A 14,607-nucleotide genomic window follows, 5' to 3' on the forward strand; every position below is an offset into this window, starting at 1 on the left:
ATGTGGCCCAGAGGCCACATGTTTGACACCACTGCTCTAGATCAGAGCAGCTACCTGATTGCTACTTCTACAGAGGTCGATTATCTTGTTAATAATTTTACCTCCTCACTACGTACGACTCTGGATACTGTAGCTCCTGTGAAAAATAGAGCCTCAAACCAGAAGTACTTAACTCCGTGGTATAATTCTCAAACATGTACCTTAAAGCAGAAAACTCGTAAGCTGGAGAGGAAATGGCGTGTCACAAATTTAGAAGATCATCATTTAGCCTGGAGAAATAGTTTGTTTCTTTATAAGAAAGCCCTCCGCAAAGCCAGAACATCTTACTATTCATCACTGACTGAAGAAAATAAGAACATCTGTAGGTTTCTATTGAGCACCTGTAGCCACAGGGCTGCAGAAGGTCTGCACTGCTGGGGGATTCCCATGATGCACTGTTTCTTTTTTTACTCAACTTTTTAATGTCTGGCTCAATTCCACAGCGTGTCTTTTGTTCTGTCTTCCTCCTCTCACCCCAAAAAGTCGCAGCAGATGGCTGCCCCTCCCTGAGACTGGTTCTGCTGGAGGTTTCTTCCTGTTTAAAGGGAGTTTTTTTCTTCCCCAAAAAGCGCTTGCTCATAGTAGGTCATATGACTGTTGGGGTTTTCTCTGTTCTTCTTATTGATTGCAGGGTCTTTACCTTACAATAGAAAGTGCTTTGTGATTCGGTGCTATATGTATATATAGAAATTTGACATTGGTGAGCTGAGGGGTTAGTACTGACCTTGAAGCATGATCTGTTGCACATACCAACTCCCACAGTCCCAAGGCATGCAGTTCATGGGCTTAGGTTAATTGGTCATTGTAAGGCTATGTCCATACTAGCCCGGATAGATTTGAAAACGGCGTTTTCGTCTGAAAATGCTCCGCGTCCACACTAGCGTTTTCAGTCATTTTCACAGAGTTGTGCGTCCACATTGAAATGGACGAAAACGCTTACGTTCCAGTACTGCGCATGCGTGAAACACAAGAAGATTCGACCTGCCCTATTTCTGTCTGCCGTTTATTTACATTCTGGCTCTCTGAAACGTCGCGGCAAAATGTTGAGGAAAAGCACAGAGTTTTTAAAATGGACTAACAATGAGGTGGAGTTGTTGCTGCGAGTAACACAAAAGTACAAAGTTGCAAAAGTGAGTGAGAATTAAAGAAAACGCTGTCTCAGTGTGGACGGGAAGCCAGAACGGAGAGAAAACGATGCGTTTTCAAACGAAAACGTTTCAGTGTGGACGTAGCCTAAATTGGCCATAGGTGTGAAAGAGTGTGAATGGTTGTCTGTCTCTCTGTGTTAGCCCTGTGACAGGCAGGCAACCTGTGTGTACCAGTGTGTACCCTGACAAGGATAAGTGGAAGAGGATGGATGGATGGTTAGCCTTTCCTTTAACTGGTTGTGGATTCCCTAAGCAAACATCATCCACCAGGTCAAATCCTAGATCTAACTTCTGTGCAAAAGATGTGTTGCTAGAGTTGGTCTTTATAGATTCCAGGATTGTCCCTGTCAAGGAAAAGTGGAATATGAGTGTTCTCATCTATAGCTGGGATTTCAGCATCACTTCTCCTGTGATGGTAGAATGTAGTCTCAGGTGTTAGGATTTCTTCACAATTGTTTGTAATATCATTGCTTCCAATCAGTGTTGGCAGTGTGAAGCCGATGCCTCCATCAAGGGGGAGATCACGACAGGTGATGATGAGCCATTTTCTTTTTCTCCTTCCCTCTGCCACAGTGTCTAAGGACTTGGCTGTCCATGGTGGTGGACCAGGATGTAATGCTGAAATGGGACTGTCGCTTTTGCACTGCACTGCATTTTAATGCAGCTTTGCAGATGTGGACAAGATGTGCAGATAATGAGCAGCACATTTGGGAACATGAGATATTTAGGCACTTATATTTATGCTCCTGTCTAAACGGTGATGGACAAAAGGCTAACATCTAAAACCCACAGGTAACGTCATAGTGCCTACATCCATCTCTCATTTAGAGTTAATGGAGCAAACAAAGCTAGTTCATGGACACAGTAATTCAAGAAAAATAATAAGGTTAATTTTTACTATAATAAAAAGCTGAAATGTCAGTCAGTCATATTTTCCTGTTCAAATGGGAAGCAAAGATTCGATAGGAGATGGATTATTACAAAAAAAATGTTTATGTGAACAAAGTAACAGTAACTAAATAACTACATAATAATAATAGTTAGTAATAGTCACTTTAAAGAGATGTGTATTCACAGATTTGTTCATACACAGTATTTGTGAATCCAACCAAAAAATAAATGAATGAACCGAAGTAAAAAAAATCGACTTCTGAATTCGTTGATTTGCTTCTTGAGCTTCTTGTTTATTTACTGATGTGAATCAAAATGAACATGAATATCATTTATGGACCAAACACAAAACAACTTTAAAATTAATCTGGACAAAGATGTCCCTCTTTCTGGTTGAGCTCTCCAGCTGCCTGCGTATGCGCTCACCGGACCAGACTGGGATCAGGGCTCGCACCTCTTGGTCGCTCCAGTTTAAACCTGTGTCCTACACAGCTGTGAAGTTAAAACCTTCAGAGTGATGTTGTCATTTTATAGGGAATGGGATTAGTGAGCACCGCTTTTCTACCCGAGGCTCTCACCAAACTGCACTATGGTAACCTCGGCATTTGCCACACACGATATTCGACTACTGGGATCTCAGAGCAGCAGAACTGCCAGCCCTTTGTGGTGGATATACTGCATGGCAAGATAGCTGTAGCAAACAATGGAGAGCTGGTTAATGCCCATGCCGTGTGGAAAAAGGTGAGGAGGGGCCTGTGCTTGTCCAGGCTGAATGTTGCACACATGTGACATAAAAATAATGAACTAAACACACACAGAGATTTACTTTCTGCTGAAATATTTATTTGCTATATCCACTTTTAACAAAAGTCATGGGCTGCATACAAACACGTCCACATACCAAAGCTGCATCCATCATCCAGTTAAAGAATTCATTGGACTATTAAGTGCTTTGTGAATTGGTATCTGCAGTTAATTAATAAGATACAAAATGAATAACTTTTTAAATGTGTATCTCTTAAGAACATTGCAGGCTGAAAATCTAATTCACTGGCTGGGCCCATGTCCACATGTTAGGTTTGACAGCGTTTTAGTAGGTAAAGGTGAATGCTTGGACATGAATTGAGCTGCGGTTTGGGGAAGGCCTTGAAGGGGACTGGCAGATCCCCAAAGAAGGCATCGCCTAGAAGCAGTAATAGCTGTGCATTACGAAGGTCAACGACCTCAGCAGTAATAATTCGATTTTTGGTTCAACTTATTTATGCAGCATCAAACCACAGTGACAGATGCCTCAAGACCTTCCAATGATGTCTAGAGGGGAACCCAACAATCATATAACCACCTATGAGCAAGCACTTTGGCGACAGTGGGAAGGAAAAACTCCCTTTTAACAGGAAGAAACCTCCGTCTGAACCAGGCTCAGGGAGGGGCGGCCATCTGCCGCAACCGGTTGGGGTGAGAGAATGAGAACAGGACCAAGGCAAGCGCAGGGAGAGTGAACGCCGAGTGACATCGCCACCCAAAAGAAAGGAAAATAACTGGTTGCCAGTGTTGGGTAAGTTACTTTAAATTAGTAACTTAGTTACATTACTAGTTACTTCTATCAAAAGTAACTCAGTTAACCTGAAAATGTAACTGTTATAACTACTTTACTGCAGTATGTAACATATGACTGTGCCTGAGGTACTTATTCAAGTGCTAATGTCGGCTGATCTAACTTGTGGTAATTAAACATTAGCTTTTGTTTTCTCATTCTGAAAGGATACTTTTTCACACTGACAGGTGACTGGTCAGTGTCCTCTTGGTCACTGCACTCCATCTCAAGCTGGTGCGTCTGCTCTGTGTCTTTATTGTTCACTTGTGCCTCTGTATCCTCGTCATACAGGTTGTGTTGGTGTTCTATATTGTCCACGCCCAGATTCTCTTCTTTGCAGTCCTCCTGGTGTTCCATGTCATTGTCATCACAGAGATCCTCCCTCCTGACAGCTCCACTCTCTGCATTGAACTCTGATGCCTCTGTCCACCTGGGCTGTCTACCACGTTCCCCTTGTTCTGCCGGCAGTCCTCTGATTGCTCTCCATTCATCCTCATCCTCTGAACTGTGCTCTTGCTCATGTCGCTCATGTCTGTCCTTGTTGTTTTTCTGTTTTTGCTTTCTCAACTCGGCATTTGAGTTGACTTTTTTGACTGGCAAGAAGTCACACGGCAGCAGAAGGTTCCTGTGGATGACTCTGACACGTCCCTTGCCATTTTCTGGCTTAATCTCATATACTGGGCTATCCTTATGTTTCCTTTGTGTCACCTGAAACACCTGGTCCTCCCAGAAGGATCTCAGTTTCCCTGGTCCTCCCTTTTCACCAAAATTCCGGACCAGTACTCTGCACCCTGGATACAGCTCTGCACCGTGTACTTTTCTGTCATAGAGCACTTTCCCTCATCGACTCTCCTTAAAGGCTGTCGCTGAGGCCAGTTTGTAAGCGTCCTTCATGCCAATCTTCCACTTCTCGGCATAGTCTTGATGAGAAGTGCTTTGGTCATTAGCTGTGAGACCAAAAATCATAACAATGAGGAGTCTGGGGTTCCTCCCAAACAAGAGGAAATAAGGGGAATATCCAGTGGCCTCGCTGTGTGTACAGTTATACGCATGGATCACCTTTGCCAGGGATGCCTTCCAGTCTGCTTTTGCTCCCTCTGGGAGGTTGCGAAGCATGGCCAGCAGTGTCCTATTGAACCTTTCTACCTGGCCATTTCCCTGGGGGTGGTATGGTGTGGTTCTGGATCCCTTGACTCCACTGTATTCTTCCAGCTTGGCGAAGAGTTTGTTTTCGAACTCTCTTCCCTGGTCATGATGGAGCTGTGTGGGAAAACCAAACTTCAAGACGAAGTCTCCAAATATTTTTTCTGCCGCTGTTTTGGCACTTTTATCTCTGCAGGGATAAGCCTGAGCAAATCGTGTAAAGCGGTCCATGGCCACGAGGATATACTCATACCCTCCCTTACATTTCTCCAAATGCCAAAAATCAATGGAGACCAGCTTGAATGGGTATGTTGTAGTGATATTCATCAGTGGGGCTCTGGTTGGCTTGTTGGGACGCTTGTTTTTTAGACAGCTACACACCTGTGTTATGTAGTGCTCCACGTCCATCTGCATGTGAGGCCAGTAAAAGCGATCCCGAATGAGGGCCAAAACTCTCTCCACCCCCAAGTGGCCCATGTCTTCATGTAGTTCTTTATAAACGAGCGAATGGAACTTCTTAGGCAGGAGTAGCTGTGTTCGGCTGGGTGTTTTCCTGTACAGTAAACCATCCTCATCAAGGTGCTTTCTGTTTTTCCCTTGCCAGGGCAGCGATCTCCTTGTTGCATGCCTGTTTTCTGCCTTTTGGCCACCGATTAGAGACGACATACTTCAGAACTTCTCCGATTACAGGATCCTCTTTTTGTGCATCTCTTGGGTTTGTCTTAGGGATTTCCAGACCTGACATCCCTACCTCCTCAATTTGCTCTGCTACCACAGTTGAGATGTTTAACGGGCAGAGCCAGGGTTCACTTCCCTGCAGCTGAACAGCCAGAGCCTGAGTCACGCTGTTTAGGACCTCAGGTGTCACTGCCTCTGTACAAGTTTGTATGTAGTGTTCCATATCCAAGGGCATTCGTGAGAGACCATCTGCATCTCTGCTAGCTCTGCCAGGTCGATACTTGATGGAGAACTGGAAGTCAGCGAGTTCAGCTACCCATCTGTGTGTGGTTGCATTTAGTTTTGCCGTTGTCAGCACATATGTGAGGGGGTTATTGTCAGTGTAGACAATGAAGGGTGGTGAATAGTAGAGATAATCTCTAAACCTCTCACATATGGCCCACTTCAGGGCAAGAAATTCCAGCTTCCCTCGAGGTGGTAGTTCTTCTCTGGGGCAGTAAGGATCCTAGACCCATATGCAATAACCACTAGCTTCCCATTTTGTCTTTGGTAGAGCACAGCTCCAAGTCCCTCCTGTGATCACAGTGTAAGATGAATGGTTGCTCGAAGTCGGGATAACCTAAAACTGGGGGCTGAATGAGGAAGTTGACGAGCTGACAGACCACCTGATGATGCTCAGCTGACCATGCCACTGGGTGAGAGGATGGTAGCTGACTCCCTTGATTCTTTTTCTTTTTGTTGTGTTTTGACTTCCTGTCTCTCGCTTCCCCTGGCTTTTCTGAGGAGAGGTCATAGAGTGGCTTTGCAATGCATGAAAAATTAGGAATATAGTTGCATTATATAAACACTCCAGTGCAGATATATATAGACAGAGTATACGGGTATATATGATTACATAGTGTATGTGTGAGTACACAGATATATGTCATAAAAAAATCCACAACAGGACCTCCCTCTTCCCTCTTCAGTGTAAGGTTAAAAACTTTCCCATTTTAGTCCCATGTGTGGGACTAATAAAGGTTTATCTTATCTTATCTGCTTCCACCGATGCACAGTCAGCATCATGGAGCACTGCATGGGAGCACGTGTTGGGTGGATGAACCTCCACCCTGTCTGAACTGAGTTTGTACACACACTGCCTCCTGTTGAACTCATATCATTCTTTAACCTTTAAAGTCTGACAGTTTCTAAAAGAGAGTAAATCTGCTGAAGTGAAAATCAGCCTCAAACCATCTGCAGGTTTATAACTAAAACTGTTTTACACACAGAAGTGAAGCCCAAGAGTCACCATCAGTTTACCTACAACATTTATTTAAACAAGACGACATCAGACTGTCTATGAGATTCAAATCACTTTTTTTTAACCTGCTATTAATAACAAAAAAAAACAACAAAAAAAACTCCACATCACAAAAAACACTGAAAGAAAAACCTCAGGGGGTTTACATGTGAAACGTACTTAATCTCTAAGGGGCTCAAGAGGCAACCATCCATGACTTCAAGCTTTTTATGCAAATACCAACATGTGTGGTATCCAAAGAAACCTTAGAATCTAAACTAAATGCTCATGTAAACCATTTCTACAACAACCAAAACACAGCAAAAACAAGCGATGATTACAACAGAAGTTACGTAACTGCGCAAAGGTCTCCTAAGAAGCCATACAAATGTAGAAGTTTACAATATCTCCAAAATTAATGTTTTTTGTTCTTCCTACAACAGAAGTTACATTCATCATGTTGAAGCGTCAGAGTGTCAGGATCAAACTGAGAGAAATATCTGAGTCTAGGTTGGATCAACTCAAACTAACTCTCTGGATCAATAATCAGGTCGATGAAGCTGTTGGCTCATTTTCTCTGACTCGCTGTTTGGAGCTCGACATGTCAGAGTGACGTCCTGTCCAGACTCAGCTGTGAGGATTTTTGGTTCTGAAAGAGAAAACAACACAGAGCAGAGAGGTTAAAGGTCAAAGTACAATTATGATCAGAATGATTGACTTTAAATATTTTGTTTATTTCCTTTGACATTTGAGTTTTTAGTCATGTTGGATTTAATGAACAGGTGACCCACTGAGGGGGAATTTTAGCCTCATGCTAAACATGCAAAGTGTCAGAAACTAAAAGCCAGAGTGATGAGTTAGTGAGCTGTGTCGGGCAAACAGTCAGAGTCGTCTCTCTCACCAACCTGGTTAAATCACCATGGTAACGTATGCTGAACACATGCAAATATGGAGCTGAACATTATTTATGTTTGTTCTGTAACAAAAGTTCAATAAAAGTTTCAGAGTATCAGGATCAGACAGAAATCTCTGAGTGTGCAGCTCCATAAATCTGTAGCTTCATAACAATCATAACACTGTGACTGTAAAACACTCTCAGCTGTATTTAATGAAAAGATGATGAAACCTGCTGAGTGTAAAATAAGCAGCATCAGTTACAGAGAGGGTTGTTACACACACTTTGTTTTTCTTCCTGCTGCATTCAACACACACAAAGTTCATAGAAACATGAAAGAGCTCAGTTTGACTGAGACAACATTTCTACATCAAACTGAGTCACAGCTCATTCATTTGTAACTGATCAATGATCCTGAACACAATCAGGCAGATTATTGATCGTCTATAATCCACAGACCTTCATCTACACTCAGATCATCACACAGCGTTTGTGTTGTCACTTCATTCAGTGTGTGTAACAGCTGATCTCAGGTCTGTGTTGTTCATCTCTCACAGAACAAGTTCTTACAAACAGCTGAAGCTCCAACACAAAAACACTCACTGACTCTGAGATCAGAGCTCAGAAATTCATGTGTGTTTGTAACACAGTTTGACTTTGTGTCAGTAAATCTCATGAACAGCCTGAAGATGAAGAAACTGTAGTTCAGAGTCACTGACAGACAGCACAGACACACACTGTTGGTCTGAGTCTGAACATGATGATCATCAGAGAAATAACATCAGACTCTGAACATCCAGCTTTCTACAGCCGTCTGCTGGATGTTCACCATCATTTATTTATCTTTGTGTTTGTTCATCTGACTCACAATCAGGCTGAAGATGCTCTGCTTCATGTGGATCAGCAGGATTCAGTTTCCATCTTCTGTAGATCAGGAAACCAACAACAGCAACAACATGAAGAAGAAGTGCTGCAGAAACTAACAGACCAACAGGTCCTCCTGTCTGACCTGCAGGTGAGAAACAGGTGTGAGGTGTCAGCTGTCAGGTAGGTGATGAGTGAAGAACAGAACAGAATCCATTTCCTCTTCAAACTGCTGTCAGACATTATTTACTGCACTCTGATCACATCACTCAGACCAGCTGCTTTCTACAAAGTCTCATCAACAACATCTTTAGAAACAAACATCAACAACCAGGAAGCAGCTTCACCTCTGATCACACACACACTCAACTCTACTCACTCACCTGGAGGAACAACATGAAGGTTGGTGCTGTTGATGGGATTCAATCTGGGTCTCTCTTGGTTTGGTTCCTTTTGGGCAACACGACACTCGTATGTTCCAGTGTCATTTATCGTCACATCCTTCAGAATCAAAGACACGTCTCCATCCTTCATCTGTCTGTCCTGCAGATCCACCCGGTTCTTAAAAGATGGATGCTGGTCATCTGTAACAAAGTGACCGTCACGGTTCAATAGCACATATTCATCTCCCAGGTCAGCTCTGCTCCACTTTACAACTATGATGTTGTTGTTTGGAGCTCGACATGTCAGAGTGACGTCCTGTCCAGACTCAGCTGTGATAGTTTTCTGGTCTGAAAGAGGAAACAACACAGAGCAGAGAGGTTAAAGGTTAAAGTGCAACTGTTCACTTCAACAGCAGCCAATCAGAGAGAGGATCAGAGAGCGCTGAATTGAACAAATGGAAGAATATTAGACATTATATAGGAGAGACTAAAGGAGATATTAAACTGCATAAACCTGCATTATTAACATTATGTATGGAAGGTGTGATAGAAAAAGGAACTTCTTTGTCTAATTTTAGGGGTTTAAGATTGACCATTTACTGTAACTGATGCATATTATGTTCATTTGTGACGCAGAAGGGGCGTAACCCTGATGAATGAAACCATTCTGAATTGAGCTGTTCGGGGAAGATCGATGCTGGTGTTGGAGTATACATCTTCCCACGCGTGTACTCAATAAATCATTGTTTGACTGAACTCTTCTGGGCCTCTGTTGGTTTGTTTCTATGCTCAACATTTTCGAACTCAGAACACATTCTTTTACAAAAGCAGTTTTTTTCTACATCATAGATTTATATCTATCATTCATACACATTCATACTATGTCAGATGTATCGGAGAGAGATTTGACTTTAATTCCTCTTAGAACTGAAGAAGCTTCTCAGATGAAACCTCTTCAAGAAACTTAAAGGAGTCCAGACACTTTTCTTTCCAGCTCCTTAGATTAACATGATCTGGATGACTGACGTCTTCACTGACACATCTTCCAATTTGTAGACCTGCTCTACCACCTGAGGTACAGCCACCCCGATCTTGATGTCTGTAAAGCCCCCTTTTCCATTAGTACCTACCTGGATCGACTCACCATAGTTTTCAGGGTTTCCTTTAGGTCATAGTACCTGGTACCAGGTTCTAAGATAGAACCCTAGCAGAGCAGGTTCTAAGCGACCTGACAAGGTATTAAACTGTGACGTCATGAGACTGAGTGACAGTGATTGGCTGGTCTGTGGCATCGCTTCATGAGTCATGAGAGTGTCTCGTTCATAAAAATCAAAACCGCCATATTTGAAACCCAGCAGTGAGTCTGACGAAAAGCCATCAGATATGTTGCTATGGCAACCACTACACATATTAGGAGGTACTAAATTGTAACGATAAACCAGTCAACGTGAGCAGGTACTTATAGAAAGGCGACTTAAGTATTTATGTTTTCAGCATTAAATCACAATCAGATTCAGAATACTTTATTGATCCCTTGGGGAAATTAAACACACTGACAGTGATGTTTGATCAGTCTGACCAGTCACAGCAGGTTATACATCGTTGGTTATTGATTTCACTGTTTAAAGATTCATACAGGTTGGCAGAAAGTCCAGTATAAATAAAAATGAATATAGTGATTGATGGGCAGCACAGTGGTTATGCACTGTTGCGTCACAGCAAGAAGGTCCTGAGTTCAAGACCTTGCTGTGGAGTTTGTTCTCCTGGTGTTTGCGTGGTTTCTCTCCGGGTACTCCGGCTTCCTCCCACAGTCCAAAAACATGCAGTTAGTGGCGTCAGGTTATCTGACGATTCTAAGTTGTCCATAGGTTGTCTGTCTGTGTTATACCTGCGATAGACTGGCGACCTGTTCAGGGTGTACGCTGCCTCTCGCCCTATGACAGGTGGGATAGGCTCCCAGAAATTCCATATAAATGATTTTAACCTTAAAACATTCAGCTGGTGCTAAATGACGTTAGCACCAGCTGACAAACCAAATCATACGAAAATAATTCTTAGTGAAATATCATTAACATGTCACCCAGGCTCATTCTCTTCATTCCTCTTTATCTCACAGATAAACAGTTTAGTTTCTAACAGTTAAATCTCACCTGCAGAAACGAACAGGACAAACATCAGCGTGGAGCAGAGTGACGCAGTTACAGCAGACATGTCCGTGTTCTCTGTTTCTGCTGATCTGACTCTTAGTTTGTTCTAAATGTCTGAGTCTGTTGATATTTTCACTCAATAACTGAACCTGAGTTTAAACCTGAACACATCAGATTACATTTAAGGTTTAAATAAAGATCAAAATTTGCTTATCTGCCACTCGATGATCTCAAAATGTCCGACTCCTTAGGAAGTTGAGCCATGTGACATGTTACGTAGTGACGTGTCACAACGTCCAATGTAACCTCCTACAGTTACATTGGAGTAACGTAGTGACACGTTACATAGTGACACGTTATGTTGGACTGTAGGAGGATCGTACAGTGGGCCATAATAAAACAGGTCAAAAATTTCTTTGCAAAATATATGAAATCTAAAGCAGGTCTGAGTGTTTAACAGGTTCAGTTCTTGAATGATCTCCACAGAACAACACAAATATAACCCATCTCACCATCAACCATCAGCTACATATTAAAGACCATCATCAGCCAAAGGACTTCAAAATGACGCCACTGTATAAAAATGTGTATTGTTCTATAGAGGAGGCAGCATTTAGCTGTAGCCTCCATAAAACCACAGCTGCTCCTGAGAACTTTGTCCACGTTTGTGAGGAACAAAGAAGCAGGAGAACGAACAAGTTTCAAAAGAGTACAGGAGAGTAACTGAGTACATTTCCTCTTTGGGATGGAGGTGATTTTCTTCTTGATATTGTGTCAGATAAAGTCTGACAGCTTTTGTTTCTTCAGATGATAAAATCCCCACACTGAATTAATTTCATAAGATGTGTTTTCACAGATGAAACCAGCAGTAACAATAAATTAAATGCTTCACACTAACTCCACATGACCTTCATCTGTAACCAGTAAAGTGAAGCTTTAATCCTGGTTCAGCTTGATGAACATTAACAATCTATTAATGTTAATGTTATTAATAATGCTAATCCACTGAAGCTCACAGACTTCAGTCAATCTGTCAGATTATCTGCAGTCTTTGTAATAAGAAAGTGCAGCCAAAATAATCTGGTCATTATCAGGTTCTAATATGATCAAAATACAGTCTTTCATGAAAAACAGAACATGGCTTATTACACTGTGACATTATTAATTTATTGTAAGTCCACCCTTACAGCTTCCACAGGAATTCAGATGGTAAAAAGCAGCCTGGTGCTGCTAATCAATAGGTTTCATTTGTTGATCATCAGTAAGTGTGAGCATGGCTGTAAAAGTTTTTTTAAGGAGTTTTTACAGTTTGCTGTTTTAACCCTTGTATGGTGTTCGGGTCTGTGAGACCCATGCCATTTAGAGGCCATTGCCCCTTTAGGCAGTATATACCATCAAAACCTGCAAAATATGGTATAAAGATACTTGATTATAGATGATTTTTTTTATAACATTTTATTGAAAAAAAATGAGAAGCACATTAACTCATAAATGTGATCGAACAAAGGTAAAGGGAAAAAATTAACCATGTTTGCTGTTCACATGGCTCATAATTGGGATGAAGTAAACATCTGTTGAGTAATTGATGAACACTGGCTGAGTAACAAAAATACGAACACCATACAAGGGTTAAGATATTCAGCTGTGTGTTAACACAATGACAAGAAGGAAAGACACCAACAACGATGTTAGAGACACAACTGTTGCTGCCCATCAGTCTGAAGTTATAAATTCAGCTTCAATCATGGTTAAGATGCATTAATATTAATGTTAATCCACTGAAGATTACAGACTTTAGTCAACCTGTCAGATTACCTAAAAGACTGAAAGACGTCATTTTAAACACTTACTGTTGTTCTGAAGGATCTGACACCCTCAAACTCTCTTCTGATCATCAGGATGGAAAATTATCCACTGAGAGATTAAAGAAAAAAAATCAATCAATCAATCAAAAAGGACTAAAAACCATCATGTTTGAACTGTGTTCCAGTCGTCCTGAGAGGCTGAGCTGAGTGTGTCTGACTTTATGGGTGTGATCACTCTGACTCTAGGATTCTTCTTCCCATCTTGTCTACATCTGATCTCACTGTCGTTTGTGCCTGTGGACGGCAGCAAAGATGAATGTTCAAAGATGAATGGATGTATGTTAGTGTTTTGATAACAGCATGCAGTGCGTTGTGTAACATTTGTGGACACACTGATCGATGGACTGAGATTTTCACTTGTGCTTTGGATGTTTTAATTTCCATTTATTTGATGGCAGGAATCATATTCACAAAAAAAAACTGTTGTTCTAAAAGTTGATAAAACATATCAAATATTCTTCACAGTTTAAATAACATCTTAAATGTTTTAATAGACTCAAACTTAAACTACACACTGGTCTGTTTTTATATCAGCGAAGCTTTTTGTTTAGTCTAACTTCAGCTGAACTGAAACTGCTGAACAAAGCAGAAACAATCAGAAGAATCTGATATCAGAGATGCCGTACTGAGATACCAGTGAATTGTTACCATGGAAACACATGGTTCAGCCTTAACGTGTCATTCTGTTGTAAAGTCACTAAAGTGTAAAAACTTTATTTTCACAAACTAAACATGTGAAGAGCTCATAAACAATGTTTGATCAGAAACTACGAAGCTAAATGAGTTTCTTTCAAATAACCTCAGATGTAAAAACTGCAGCTTTGATTTCTTCAGTGTTGATTGTTGTTCAGGTGAGTCGGCAGCAAAGACAGAATATGTCAACAAGATTTAGATTTAGATCTAGATCAGGAGCTGAGGCCTGCTTCCTCCTCCTGCTGCTGATGGACAACACGTCCTGATAAGATGATTGTTATCAGGACGTGTTGTCACGATGTGGGATGGACTCCGTTTATTGCTGTACAACACCAGGTGCGAAGTGAGAGGGCGGGGGCAATCCAGGGCACAGGGGAATCCAGAAAAGTAGCTCTTCACACACGAGGGACTTCACAAAAACACAGCACACCAGCAAGCCTGCACACAGAGGGTTCCCAAGGAAACGGAATTCCTGTTCACAGAAAACAAGTGATCAATCCAAAGAGTCAGCGATGCGAAACGGCAACAAGAAACTAGTACTCCGGAGCTTACTACCGAGGTTACTCAATAGTCCAGCGACGAGATGTTTCCAGCCACTGCCTTAAGTAGTGGATGAGTTTAGGCGATGAGCCACAGGTGTGTGATTAACCTAAGGTGCGAGGGCCAGGGGCGGGAGCGCCCAATGAGCTCCGCCCCGGCGAGACACGGCAAGCGTGAGAGAGGTAGATGTAAACAAGAAACATATGTAGCCAACCTGAGTCAGCCGGGCAGACATGGGGACCATGACATGTGTAAACTCGGGCCTTCAGCACTCACAGCACAACAATGTTTGGTTGTTTTCTTCCAGGTGCAATAGTTGGTGACCTGTTGTGTTTCCCTCTTCGTGCTCTGTCCTTTTAGTCTTATATTTTCTCCTCTTTGTTCCTGCCTCTCAGCTCTGGCATTGCTTTCTTACACATTCATGAATAAAGAAAGAAAGAAACACATG

General features: G+C 41.9%; 1 long non-coding RNA gene across 1 annotated transcript; it reads right to left on the reverse strand.

Moving 5' to 3' along the window:
* Positions 1-6,853: 6,853 nt before the first annotated feature.
* LOC112844911 (uncharacterized) lies at positions 6,854-12,997 on the reverse strand. The gene is made up of 4 exons (XR_003217679.1): positions 12,912-12,997; positions 8,915-9,262; positions 8,536-8,676; positions 6,854-7,421 (listed from the first exon to the last, which is right to left on the reverse strand). It is a non-coding gene; the product is annotated as an uncharacterized LOC112844911 (long non-coding RNA).
* Between the last annotated feature and the right edge of the window lie 1,610 nt (positions 12,998-14,607).

Source organism: Oreochromis niloticus, unplaced genomic scaffold (genome assembly GCF_001858045.2).
Source record: "Oreochromis niloticus isolate F11D_XX unplaced genomic scaffold, O_niloticus_UMD_NMBU tig00002136_pilon, whole genome shotgun sequence".
Lineage (NCBI taxonomy): Eukaryota > Metazoa > Chordata > Actinopteri > Cichliformes > Cichlidae > Oreochromis > Oreochromis niloticus.